At 38.4% G+C, this 12,573-nt stretch overlaps 1 long non-coding RNA gene across 1 annotated transcript in view; it reads right to left on the bottom strand.

Annotated features, from left to right (window-relative positions):
- Nucleotides 1-8,669, bottom strand: part of LOC127469256 (uncharacterized) — a 32,910-nt gene extending 24,241 nt beyond the window's left edge. Inside the window, exon 1 of the long non-coding RNA XR_007903906.1 lies at nt 8,568-8,669. This is a non-coding gene — a long non-coding RNA (uncharacterized LOC127469256). The remainder of the gene's footprint in view (nt 1-8,567) is intronic.
- Between the last annotated feature and the right edge of the window lie 3,904 nt (nt 8,670-12,573).

The following is a 12,573-nucleotide window of genomic DNA, read 5'->3' as shown; positions in this document are numbered from 1 at the left end:
CAGTAAATATAGACCCTAAACATCAGAAAAAAAAATATCTCCAGCCTTAAGTCTGGAAGCTACATCTTATTACAGCATCACAAAAGATAAACTAAGACCAGATTTTAATCTGAAATTCAATATGGCCTGAGAACATTTACTTCACATTTGGAGACTCCAATTAAGTATTAGATAGGACAAAACCATTAACAGACACCCTTCTATGATCAGTTTAAGGGATGAAACATCTACCTGTAAACCATGTCAAGTGGTATTAGCAGCACGATATATTCTGGGTCTTTCTTTCTGGTTGCTATACATTCATATTTTGCATCCAAAACAGATATTGTGTGAAGAAGAATTTTGTTATTGAAATTTGACCACCCCACACACTAGTCAGTAATGTTTCACCTTTTCTAAAAAGTTTTTTGACCTTATGTCAAAAACTGATATATGTCATGAAAAATTAGACTTATGAGACCTCAACATTTCACTGAGTATTGGCATATGATGTGTGTCATCCTAATTATATCCTATTCTATGGCTCCATTCTGCAAGTATTCCATGTAGTGCCAGATACTTCTCAAAGCGATGATGCTGCCAAAACACATGGGATTACTTACCTAAGAAATATAGTGCTTGAAAGAAAAGTACTGAGATACATTATGCCCAGAGAGATGAGAAAGGCATACATGATACATGCTACAATACGATGAAAAAGCTTTGCAGAGGTGAAGTAAAGAACAGATGCTGCTCACTGTCCCAGAAGACACAGCTCCCATGCCCATGGGAGGGAGCACCTTGGCCTCTGCATCACCCTCCATTCTCTAACGCTCTCCCAGGCCTCCTGGGCTGATGCGTTTCTTTGCACATCCACAAAGGGATTAATGATATCACCCCTAGACTATGAACTCTTCAGCTAAATGCCCAGCACACAAGGTAAATGAAATATTTGTTTTTACATTTGCTTCCATGTAACAGCTTTCACTTCTCTTTTCCAGCAGTTAAATATCTCCCAGGCAACATTTCTGTCGCAAAACCCTGGGAGAAAAACAGAAGGTATGCTTAGTTCTAAAGCTAGGTCTATCTGTGCAGCAGATCATCACGACCCCATGAAGTTTCTCTTAGAGAATTTGCTCTAACAAAAAGAAAGAAAAAAAAAATCCCTGTTCTCACCTTGCAATAACCTTGTAACACAGTCTGACGCTCCACACTTCCCGATCACAGCCTGCCATCTGGACTTTTGTCTTCCTCTGAGCTCAGTCCCAGTCCTGGGCCACCTCACAGTTGTTAATTAGTGGCACTGTCTACATGCAAAATACCCTGCCCATCATCATTTATATTATAAATGCCTTTTCCCCCCTGACTCTCTGCTATGTTCCTGCTGTTAAATGTCCTTAATTCAAATTCTTTATGCTAGGTTTTGCCTTTAATAATACTCCAATGAAAAAGAATTTTAAAGCAATCCATACTGTCAGTGGTCCCCTCAAGCAAATGTGTTTCCTCTTTCATGTGTAGGTTAAGAAGTTTAAATTGAGTAATAAAAAAATATATTAAATTAAAAAAAAAATAAAAAAAATAAATGCTTAAGGTGAACCATTGAACAAGACACACTTTTACACATTTTCCCAACAGCTGCCCATATGCCTTGTAAGTTTTTGCAGACCATCAGCTCCCACTCCAGCCTACCTTCATCATTACAAGCTTTAGCTTATAAGAAAAATTAATGCTACGCATTACAAAAGGAAAGTTTTAGAAATGGACAACCAGCTAAAGCAAGTTAGTAATGAATACAACAGCTGACTGTCAACACATTCTGTTCTGCTAATATATCAGCATGGAGGCATCAAGGAAAATGAGGCTTTTTGAACTGAAGAATTAGCAACCTTGAGAAATCAGCCAAATAAGTCAAAAGGTATTGCAGACACAATCAAGAAAAATATTGAGAAAGCGTATTCTTACAGAGAAGATACTAGACTGGGATCCTGAAAAGTAAGTTTTACACTTTCTGAGGTTCTTAAGTATCCATGGTATGAACCTCAAATCAGTTGCTTTGGTAATGACAGAACACAAGAACCTACTGATGCACATTAAGTGTTCTTTGAAAATTCTACACCATGGTTAAGCACTCAGAAGCACATAAATGTGCAAGTGCCATCTACTTCAAATTTCCAGAGGTAACTAGCTGCCAACGTATTTTTGAAAGTATCCTTTGACTCTTCAACAACAAAACCTATTTTCCTGCTCTCAGCTTTTGATCTCGAGGTCTCCAGTAGCTTGTAAAGTACAAAGAATAGACTAGTCAGTAACTAGTCAGCACAGGAATTCCCTGGGACTCCTTCTGCCCCAAGAGGCAATGGAGCTAACAATTTGTAAATGCATTCAAGTTTAGATTTGCATATCCATACTATCATCACCTCTCTTTCCTGTTTAATGGTGGACCAATTTTAAAGGGCATTCTGGTTTCCAGTGCTTCTGTAATACCTGCTTGGTGGACTGACATTACACCATGCAGTGCATAGTATGGCTCCCTGTGTCTCCAGAGGGATACTGACTTCTCCACCAAGAACTTTTGGAAGTCATACTAGCTGCCACTGGGTGGCAGATGGGACAGTAGTGGCTCTTGTGCAGAGGATCAGGGAATGGCCTTTCCCACAGCAAAGTTCACTTATTTCCTCATTTCCCTGACATAGAGAAGTGGGTCCAACAAGCTTCATTCTACCTACAGGCCTCTTATTTTTAGTGTCCACTCGAACAACTGCCCTTTCCCCCTCTCTCTTCTATGGCATGTGCAGCCTGGGTACCTCCCACTCGGGACAAACAAATTCAGCTCCAGCCAGAACACTGAGAAACTTGGAAAGTATTAGAGGACCCATTCTAGTCCTACCTCCATATCTAGGAATTTGCTCCACAGACAGTGCTCCTTAGCCACAAGCAGGATGTCCACATGTGTGCTTAAGCTCAGTGCTGTGTGTGTCAAGAGTCCTGCAGCAGCATCTGTACTACCATGGCTGGCATCTGACCTCACCTTCCTGCCAGACATGAGACTGCTCTCCTGAAGAAGGTTTACAATCTCATTTTGTTTTGAAAGAAACTTATATTTTAGGAGCAGAACTTGGTATCCCTCTGGAGACACAGGGAACCTTGCTGTTCACTGCATGGTGTGATGTCAGCCCGGTCAGCAAACGTTAGAGAAGCACTGGAAATCAAAACACCCTTTAAAATTGGTCCGACATTAAGTAGAAAATATATGACAATAATAATATGGATATGAAATTCTAACTTTTTTATTCTTTCAGAAGAAATTTATAATACTATTTCTCATGGGCCCACAGGGTAAAAAAATCAAAGCATCACCAAGACACTAGCCCCCAAAAAATCCACCGCATATCCTGAGTCAGTGGATAACAGTATGGTCACATTGACTCTTACAATAAAATAATTCATGAAGACATGCAAGAAAAGAGTTCTGCTGAAGTTTTAATTCTCTTCTCTTGGGCACAGACAAGTGTAATGACACAGCACTGCAAATTAAATATTCTAATGCAAATCAGGCCCATTTCTGAATGTCGCAGTGACCTGAACAGCCACCCAGAAAAAAATTGTGCCAAAGTTCCCTCAACCAAAGGACAAGTCTAATGGTGCTCATAGCACACAGAACTGTAGAAATAGATTTCCTCTATCTCATATACAAATGCACAAGTCTTGAAATGAATTCCTCTGAAGAAACTGAGATGGCTAGCAGTTGTATGAGAAACTAATGGGAATTTTAATAAGGTACAAAAAAATTTGTGATAGACACAGCTATTTGATATCTCTTATGCTTCATTCTGTATTTTAAATAATTAATTTTAAAAACCAAACAAACAGTAATTGGGTTTTAATAATTGAGAGAATACCAGATAAGGAAACAATATCCAACAAAGAGCAAAGGAAATTAAGAAGTAATAGAAATAGTCTTAGAAGACCCAGATAACTTGAAATCATATTTCAGTGTATTTCATTTTTTCCTCCTGGGACTTCATACACCCTCAAATCTCAGTCATGTTCTTGCTTAGTTTCTACTCACACAAGACTTCAGCATTTTTATGTACTGCAGTAATACTATGGTAAGTTCTATGACTTGCATTAGTTAATGCTGGAATAGGATGTGTTTGTATTTATTAAGAAATTTATTTATTATCATCTGCCAGTGATGTTCATGATCACCTCTGTAAGATGTACAAGTGAATTCAAAGATGTCCTCCTGCAGATTATACCTGTGACAGCTCTTTGAACAGCATACCATTTACCAGTGCCAACTCAGTTTTTGATGGGTGGTTGCACAGAAGAGAGAACCTGTATACAAGCAACATGCAGGTATGGGTCAGTTGTTTGTCGACATTGGTTCTCTGTTTGCAAGAGTGTTTGACATGGGTGGGCACTGATAGCAGCAATGATCACTGATGTACAAGAACAATTAATTTTCCTTGTCTTGCAAACTATTTAAGAATATAGGGTTGCATTATATATAAAGACCATGAGATAAAGATCAGTCTACTGTCAGCTTTTTTTCATCACATGGAGGTCTGAAAGGGTGCCATGGATTTACAGAATTTGAAAGCCTGAATGTTTCTAAATGCATAACAGAATTTCACAAGAGCCTTGCACAGAGAACTCATGAGAGACCTAAAGCAACAAGTCTGAATTCTCTTAGAAAGAATAAAGAAGCACTTCAACTCATGCCAAAAGCCTTTGAAAAAATTGCAGTGCTCTCCCTATCCCTCGCTGCCCTATACATTAGTTTATTTAAATGAGTCTAATGTGAGATTCTCAGATATGTGGTATGCCTCTGATATGACTAAGCCAGGGGCAACTGGCTTAGCACAGAAATTGTTAGGAATGTATCTGAAGCCCCCAGCTGAGCAATAAGCCCATTGATGAAGTCTCCAAGATGCTTGCTGGGAAGGCTTCTGCCCCATAATACTACCAGTGGTGACCAAAAGGGCTATGTGTTTGCAAGTTTCCAAGGTCTGCAGCACAGTTGAACCCTAACAAGTCACTCAGGCTTCGCAAAGTTTTAAAAAAAGTGCAGCAGTATGTTGTTGCTGCTTTATTATAAAGCATAAAAATAACCAAGAGCATTCCTCTCAGTTGTGGGCTAACGCGTGGTCTGCTGTGCTGAAAGTCGGCAGGATTATTGTTGGACTGAGTCAACAAGCATGTACAGGCATACAGGTCCCATACAGGTAACAGGGGCCAGATATTGTTACACCTTATCTCCTACAAACCACTGCACAATTTTTATCCTTGGAGTAGTTGTACCTCACAAAGCGGAGTATATCTTGTCCCAAAATATATTACTACAGCTTTGAGCATCAGCAGTTAGAGGCCTGTCAGCAAGCAAATCAAAGTCAACTCAGCAGTTAAACTACCTAATCAGCCTCACTGGTTGGTCCTTGTTCTTTTCTCATACCAATGCAAGTCAACTGACTGAGATTATTCCTAATTTTTGCCACTGTTTCTGAGAGAATAATCTATCTTGTTCTTCTCAGGGGATGCCCTGAGTTAGATTCTAGACTGCACAGCACATCCTTGCAACCCAAGCAAAGTCCTCCACTGTGTACAGGGACTTTCTTTCCTCTTCCCCTACCAAAAGAGGAGGCAGGAAATCTATTTCCTAGTAGAACACATTGCAGTGAATAATCTAAATTTGTGTAGGGCTAAATTGCAGTTCTTGAGAAAGCTAAAAAAACCGAATTCCCTTATGGCTTTGATAGCACATATTACAAAACATTTACAAGGGTCTTTTCCCTGTGATTTATCTCCTTGTTTTGCCAATTGATGGGCAATAGAGAGGACCCAGACACCAACAGAGGGAATGGTCTTACTTTACTAGCAGTATTAAGACAACACAAAAACAAAATAATGCATTTAATATGGCAATAAGCTTAGCATGCACACCGTTTAGGCAACAAACAAACTGAGCAAGGTAATGCATCTAATCATTACTATACAAGCAAAGAATAGTGATTAAAAAAGATACATCACCAGTTACCCCATTAATACATTACTATTATCCAGCCCACTTCATTCGGTGGGGAGCCCTGAGTCACAGCAATGGGGCGGGGAAATCCTACACAGTGCACCTACTTGTAGGTGAGGTACCCATCTTTGCTGTGAGGGGGTCCATCCACCTTTTATAGGGCCAAATTGGCAAGTCAGAGCAAGTTGCATATTTTGTAATGCGGAAACATCTGGTGATAGTTTTCCTGACCACCCAGGGCCAGGGTATGGCCAGAGTCCAGGCCTCGCTCGGGCAAGGTCCTCTAAAGGTCCCCAAAATATCTTGCAGACAATAACAATAGTATAGCACAACTTCTCAAGCATCTGGTTTAACAGACAAAATTTAGCAAAAGATTTCTTAAGTATATGGTTTGACATAATAATACTTAGCATAAGCAGTCTAGCTAATCTATGTATAAAGTTCGCCTATTTTTCTATATCAAATAGGGACCAGCACAGGATTCATCTGTAAGTCAGTTCTGGCCTATCTCAGGCCCTAGCACTTCACTCCTGAAATAAAATTTTCAGGTTGTTTGTTAGTATAATTTACAATTGGTCACCTTAACACCTGGTTATCCCAGTTAATCCTATCTAGGAAGCTAAGCCATGCCACATTTAAAAATGTCCTTTGACCTTTGCTGGACAAATAGTTAGGAACTGAGAATAACTCTTCCCCTTTAGGAGTGCTGTTTTTCAAAGACTGATCAAGAGAGAAATGTAAACATTAGCCTGCTCCTCTCCCTCCTATGAATTTGGAAATGCTGATCCTCGCTGCACTACAAGAGTAGCACAATAATTCAGCTGTCACAGAGAGAAGCCAGTCAGCTTCTGCAGGATGCAGAAGGGCTGTTCTGCTCTCCTACTTCATGCTCTGAGAGGAAGCAACAGTCAGCAAGTGGTGCCTTTGATGGAAGGTCAGCATTAGCAGATCTTCTTTTCCTATGTTTACTTGAGCGTGTTTTCAGGCAGCCAGGGAGATCACCAACAGCAGAACTCATGAGACCTAAAGACTTGAAGACCTTCTTTTCCCTAGGAGGTGTCCCTCCCTCCTTTGCCACTGCTGCCATGTTCACTACTGGCTGTCAGACATGCACCCTATTGAAACAAGATTACAGGAGTAAAAGCATACCCACAACCACCTTGCAAGCTGTTTAGAGTTCTGCAGTGGTGCTGGATCATCACCCTCAGGCATCTCACTTAGGTCCTTTACTGTTTTTCACTCTATACTGATGTTGCTTCAAAAACCTCTCTAAAATGACCCTTTCAGATTTTCATCCTGCCAACATAGCCATCAGAAGCCCTCAGAGCCATACTCACAAGCCCGAGCAAAGTCCAGGATTTATTCTCATTCCTGAGTGATTTTAATCATCCCAGGTGATTTTAAGTCCCTCTTTTCTTGCCTCATTAGTATTTTCTACCTAGCACACACATTATAAAGCACACAGATACAAATAAGACAAGCTATAATTCTGTTTTCTTGACAAGATGTGCCTTTTAAAGTCTCTCCTGGTAAAAAGCAGAAACAACTACTGCTGGAAAGCAGTTGGAGAGAAATATCAGCAGCAGTACAATGTAAATAATTAACCAAATCATTTTATTAGATTGCATTATGCAGAGAAGAATAAATCATCAGACGAGCATTAAATATTTCATGGAAGTTATTGTAAAGTTGAAGAATCAAGTGTCCTTCTCTATCATCTCAGAGCATGGAAAAGTCATCAATACATTTTAGAACTGCCTCTTATCCCCTTTGCAGCACTGAAGGAGATGGATTCTCTTGAATTCTACATGCACTAAGTATTCAACATCCAGATTTCTAGAAGGGGAAGAAAAAAAGGGAAAAAAAAACTACCAAAAAAAGCCAAACAAACGAGGAGGGGAAAAAAACAAATCACTAAACCACAAACCACCCCCCACAGAGGCCTTTTTATGGCCTCTCAAATTGGGTAGACAGAAATGGAGGCATATAAAATTGTTAGTAATTTCTGAAAACACTGACTCACTGAGCTAGTAATAAGCAGTTGTGTTGCTGAATGACTATTGAAACAAAAGACATTATTCACCTCCCTCGGTGATACTTATTAGCAATAAATCTATCTTCTAGAGAAAGAAACAAGGCAAAACTCAACCCAACTCCCTACTTACAGTGCTGCCAAATGAACTTTTAATGTGGGATCATCAGAATTAATAAATAGAAAACCATGGAGCTCATCCAGCCATATAACTTGCTCTACAAATCATTAATTTTTCAGGAACAATGGACATAGTAAGTGTCTTGTGATTTTTGCTAATGATACATTTTCTCTTAACAGGCTGATAAATTCTCAGTACTACCATTGACTTTACAAATCAGAAGATAATTCTTACAACAGAGAGTTCACCCAGAACTGAAAAAGTATAAATATTTCACTATTTATTCAGTTTACATTTAGATATATCTATTTCAAAATACATCTTTTTCAGGTTTCTTTTTTTTTCATTTGTGCTCATTACCAATAGTAAATCTGCAAAGTTTCAGCATTTTCAGCATTTTCCTTGTCTACCTTTAGCCACTGCTTTTCATCCTACACTGACATTCCAGGTTCTCCTCAGGCCTGATGAAACTAAGGCAGTGCAGTATCTGGAGAAAGAACCACAGTGGATTAGAGCACCACAATTCATAGAATCATAGAATCAGCTGGGTTGGAAGGGACCTCTGAGGTCATCAAGTCCAACCCTTGATCCACTACTGCCATGGTTACTAGACCATGGCACTAAGTACCAATCTCATCTTAAAAATCTCTAGGGATGGAGAATCCACCACTTCCCTGGGCAGCCCATTCCAAATTGTCTGCTTTGAAGGAGTAGGTATATGAAGCTCAAAATAACTACTAATCTGAATTGAGATCCTTATGTGCACAGGGCCTGGACAACTTTGACTTCTAATATCCAGTCTACATTGAAGAAAGTCAGTGGAAAAAAGGATTAGAGCTCTGAAAACACAAGAACTTTTTTTGCTAGCAGAGCCTCCACAAAAAAAGCGAGATAAGACCAGAACATTGTATTTCTCAGCTTCTGGCATTGTTTTAGCTTATGTAACACACTAAAGACACTAATATGTCATTTTACTTCAATACTAGGTCAAAATAAAGCAAGTTGTGAAAGTTCTCATGGGAATAAAAATTATTTTTAAAGTAAGAAAAAAATTAGGTTTGACCCGAGAGTAAGAGCTTTATATTTTACCTGTTTCAAGAAAACTTTTGATAGTGGGAGAACTTGTGAAATCACTCAATATGCAAAATAATAAACTCTACAAAGGTAAGATGCATGAAGAAGTGATTATTGAGGAAAATTAGTTTAAAACGCATTAGCAGTACACACACTTGCATGTAATAAACTTACAGATTCATAGTGTAGATCCTAGCACACGGATAAAACTGTATTGATACAACTCTGTCTTGAAAGCACGAAAAGGACACATTTCATAGTTTCTCAAAAACTTCAGCAGTTGTGTGGAACCAGAGCCCTTCAGAGGTGGCATCAAAATTCAGGCTTCAAGTTCAGAACCAAGGGGATATAAATACAACAAAGGTTCCTGAAAGTCCAGGTGTCACAAAAACATGAAAAAACTGAAAGTCTCCTCTTCTTAATAATTAAAAGAGTGAACACTTGAGCATAAACTGTTAGTTCAGCAGTTACTGCTCCAGTACACAGCTTCATGGTTGGAACTGGGAGGTCCTGGATTGTGAGCCAGAAAGTGCTTCTGACTCACCCCCATTTTAGAAAGGTGTTTGACTGCACCTTGTTTCCAGTTTTTCCTCAGATTCATCAATTTCCAAAGCAAGATACTGATACCAAGAACAGGTTTTATGCACAGAATTCCTCTCAACAACGCCACGATAAAAGGGTAAAGCTTTACACCAAAGTGTTTGGTCTCTTCTTCCCTTTTTCCTAACTAGATCATCCCTATTGCTTTCTACCATCTGATCTTTCCCCCTACAGCCTTTGCAATGCTGAAAAGAAGAATATATTACATTTGCAGTTCATTATAAAGCCTAGTTGCCCCAGTTGTACTGGGAGGGAGTTGGTGTGGTTTTCTTCCCAATTTAAACACAAACAGGCAGCCAGGCACAGCCCAGGCCAGGCTATACAACATTATATTTTACCTGAGCTAATGGGCTGTAGCTAGTGCCACGTGTGTTTGTAATAGGTCCAGATGCATTCAAACAAAATGCATTTAGGTCTCTGATGCTGCTGGTTTAATGAGAGTTGTTAGTCTCACTTCTCCTAAAACAAATTAGTCAAAATGCCATTATTTTATCCAGTATCTAGTCAACCTCTGCTATGCTAAAATCAAAATATATCCAGTGAATACCTTTGAAATTTTCGTTTTATTTATTTAGTCTGTAAGAGTCTCATCAAGCTCCCCTATATCAAATCTAATAACCTGATTAACAAATTAATCATCTTCACACAACACCCAGTATAGCAAAACACTATTATACTGCTTTGTCTTAGTGTGCAAAACAGAAATCCACATGATCACGTAATGAAGTACAAGTGAGATACAAAGCACTGAGCATATTATTTGATATTATTCTGCAGAGAGCCTTTGTGCTCAGTTGTCTTCCAACCAATGAAGCAGGGTTTTTGCATCTGACTTAGGTTATCCTATAACACTGCATAATTCTAACAGCAAAGCTGAGATTCAAATAGGCAAGCAAGGAACTGGACCATTTCCCAGAAAGTTCTCTGAAAGCAATCTATCCTTCTTAGCAACCAGGAGATGAATATGGCGGATTAAAGAATTAGATAATAAAACAAAAGCCTAATCAGAAATACTATTGCCAGCATTTTACTGGCACGGGGTCCATGGGAATAAAATTTAAAATTAAAAAAATCCTCTAAAATTATTTTAATTTTTCACAAAGTTAACTCAAGGAATTGAAAAGCCGAGGTTGAGAGACTCAGAAAGTTAACAACTCTAAATTCTTTTAAGGCTTTTCCCTTCAGGCAGAATCAATATGTCAAACCTTCTTCAAGTCTATACAGATTTGTGGTCACTGTTAATGCTTTGGAACTAAGGCACCAAAAATGCTTATGGTTCTCAAGCACCAGGTAAGCAAAAATATTTCAGGAAGATACGAAAAAACCTATGAAATAATTAAATTTCCAATTATTTTTTGCATCAAATATGTTATCTATACAAATTTTTGAGTAAATCTGGAAAATTAGGGGGGATTCTTGTTTCTTACACATTTTCAAAGCTTTGTAGACACCTTAGAATTTTTCCCACACCAGCTCATACATTTGCAAAGGTTTCTGCATTTAGCATTGTCTTTATACTTAACTAATATGCTGTTTACTTGACTTTTCATATAATTAATAAAGATGTTAAGGAAAATGCACTTAATATTTGTCTCCATAGTACTACTGGACATCTCTTCACAATACATTGCTTTTCCATTTATGAATTTGTAAGGATGTCTTTTCTGTACAAACCAATTTGGAGTTGGGACCTTAGTGAAAACCCAGATTTTCATTCAGAATGAACCTGTCTGACTGCAACATGTTTCATGAGCTACCATAATCCACCTATAATAGGACTATATGGTAGATACAAGATTAAGTGTTTAATCAACTGCTCTTGAAGAAATTTACTCCTGATTACTTCAGGAACTTGCCAGGGCAATCTGAGAGATGCTGAAAATTATTTTCATCAATTCATAAAAGTTGAGTAAGATCTATGAAGTTTAAAGTTTTGAGAGCTGGAGGGAGAGAGGTGTGGAAACCTCAGTATCATTCCCTCATCTGTAAAATACATTGCAACAAATAATAAAGCAAGTTTCTTATTTATATCATACCTGCTTACACAGTTCAGAGTGGATTTGCCAAAAGCATTTACATTTCTTCTCAGGTATGAAAACAATGAGAACATAAGCATGAGTAAGCATATGAGAGGTATTGCAATGGCTTTTCCTGCACAGAAAACAACTAGAATGAAAACACAAGCAGACCAGGCTAAATACATGCAGGTAAAATCTAAGCTGAGGTACTACCAGGTTTGGGGCATCATATGTTGACAAACTTCTAGTCTGCTCATGGGCCAATACATAAGACAGCAAGCAGATGATTCCAAAATCTAAAAAATCTCCTGTTCGGTGGTTGTTTCCTATGATCCTGATGTATTACAGTACTTCATTTCCAATTAAAATAATGGAGACTAATGATTTACAGAGACACCTAATAGCTAGAAAAGAACAAATGATTTTAACACCTACACTATTACATTGAGTCCTATCTGTTGTGTGTCACATGCACACAATCAGCCTTACTGAAAACAATCTAACATAACACCAAGAAAGGAATTCTAGACATAGGTACCAGATAGTTTGCTATAAAATTCTGAAACTTTTAATTAATAGAAAACATTTGCCAAGATTCAGAAGGCTAAATAACCAGAGTCACACTTAAATCACAGCTCTTAAAAACTGATCCATCATGGACTGACCTGGCTTTGAATGTTCTTTTCCACATACTAATTAAACTAAGTTGAGAGCTTGTGGTGAG

Source organism: Manacus candei, unplaced genomic scaffold, assembly GCF_025592945.1.
Source record: "Manacus candei isolate 608988 ecotype Guabito, Panama unplaced genomic scaffold, ASM2559294v1 h1tg000017l, whole genome shotgun sequence".
Taxonomy (NCBI): Eukaryota; Metazoa; Chordata; class Aves; order Passeriformes; family Pipridae; genus Manacus; species Manacus candei.
Note: the sequence above shows the minus strand (reverse complement) of the source record. Positions and strands in the feature narration are given on the sequence as shown.